This window comes from Pelobates fuscus, chromosome 1, assembly GCF_036172605.1.
Source record: "Pelobates fuscus isolate aPelFus1 chromosome 1, aPelFus1.pri, whole genome shotgun sequence".
In the NCBI taxonomy this organism is placed as follows: Eukaryota; Metazoa; Chordata; class Amphibia; order Anura; family Pelobatidae; genus Pelobates; species Pelobates fuscus.
Genome location: NC_086317.1, coordinates 358,666,529 through 358,668,121, shown reverse-complemented (window position 1 = coordinate 358,668,121; position 1,593 = coordinate 358,666,529). Strand labels below are relative to the sequence as shown.

The 1,593-nt window shown below is 45.3% G+C and overlaps 1 pseudogene; it reads left to right on the top strand.

The window, feature by feature from the left end:
* Positions 1–1,086: 1,086 nt before the first annotated feature.
* LOC134579054 (5S ribosomal RNA) lies at positions 1,087–1,205 on the top strand (annotated as a pseudogene).
* The last annotated feature ends 388 nt before the right edge of the window (positions 1,206–1,593 follow it).

Genomic DNA, 1,593 nt, shown 5'->3' with positions numbered 1-1,593 from the left:
ACATTATGTTGGCTGCTCCTGAACATTGCCGAATGTCCCTCAGTCCTACATTATTTGGGGGACTTCCTCCATAGAATCACCTCATTCCTGTCCTGTCAGTACTCACAAAACTCTGGCTCTATTTTCAGCATTGGGGGTTCCACTGTCTCAAGAGAAAACGATAGGCCATACCACCAATCTGACCTTCCTGGGTATCCACCTAGACACTGTCTCTTTGCAAGCCAGTTTATCAATGGAGAAAGTATGGCAGATAATAGAATTGGTAGAATACTTTCTGGCCAAGGACATGTGTACTAGGACAGACCTACAATCCTTACTGGGCATGTTGAACTTTGCCATGAAAATTATTCCACAAGGCCGGGCTTTCATTTCTAGATTGTTGTGCCTTCTCCCTCTGCTCAATACTGACACTAGCTCCTTATCCTTAGATGCACATGCCAAGGCTGATCTACACATGTGGCTGCGGTTTCTTTCACGTTGGAATGGGAAAGCCATGTTCCTTACACCCCTATCAGATTCCTCCCTGGTCATATGGACCGATGCCGCAGCCCACTCAGGGTTTGCTGCCATCTTTGGAAATGACTGGTTTAGAGATCCCTGGCCAGTAGAGACCTTTGATTTACCCTCATTCCACACTACATCTGCACTATTTGAAATGTATCCGATAGTGGCAGCCTCCAGAGTATGGGGGCACCTGTGGCAGGGGAAAGCAGTAAAATGCTTCTCCGATAACAAAGCAGAATGGGACATCATAAATAAGGGCAGATCTTCTTCACTCATCATCATGAAACTGATTCGACGATTAACATGGTTAGCAGCTATGTTGCAACTCCACATCACTTGCATACACATCCCAGGATGCACCAATATAGCCGCTGACACATTGTCTGGATTTAATTTACAGGTTTTCGTCAGAGCCCATCCCACAGCCAACACCAGACCGGTCAGCACCCCCTCATACCAAGACCTCATCCCTGACTAGAAAGACTGCTATCACACAGCAGATATCTAGCCGGTTTAGCCCTCTCTACTAGCACATCACAGGCATACAATAGAGCATTCACCCTATATACCAAGTTCACAGTAGACTATGGCCATACCTGTCTGAAAGTGCCTGATCTCATCTGATCTCAGAAGCCATCCAGACTCAGGCCTGGTTAGTACTTGTATGGGAGACCAACTAGGAACCTCAGGTGCTGTAAACCCTTCCTCATTTCTTATACAGTAAAGCTCTCCTAATGTTGGTTTCCCCTTATGGGACTCTTCACATCACCTACTCCTATTACCTATATCAGAACTTTGTTCATCAGACTTGGTCTCGACCCCTCAGGGTTTTCTGGTCACTCATTTAGAATTGGAGCCGCTTCTGCGGCTTCAAGCCACAACGTCCTGGCTCATATAATTAAAAGACTAGGGCGGTGGAAATCTGAAGCATACATCTTAACAAGAGTTAAGATTAGCATTTAAAGGTCTAGCTGTATAACATGTGTACAATAAAGTTATTTGTTTACATCAACCTTGTTGCCCTTTTTTATCACAGGCCTGACCTATACGTCGGTTCCAGCACACCACTACCGACTGTTATTTACTTAT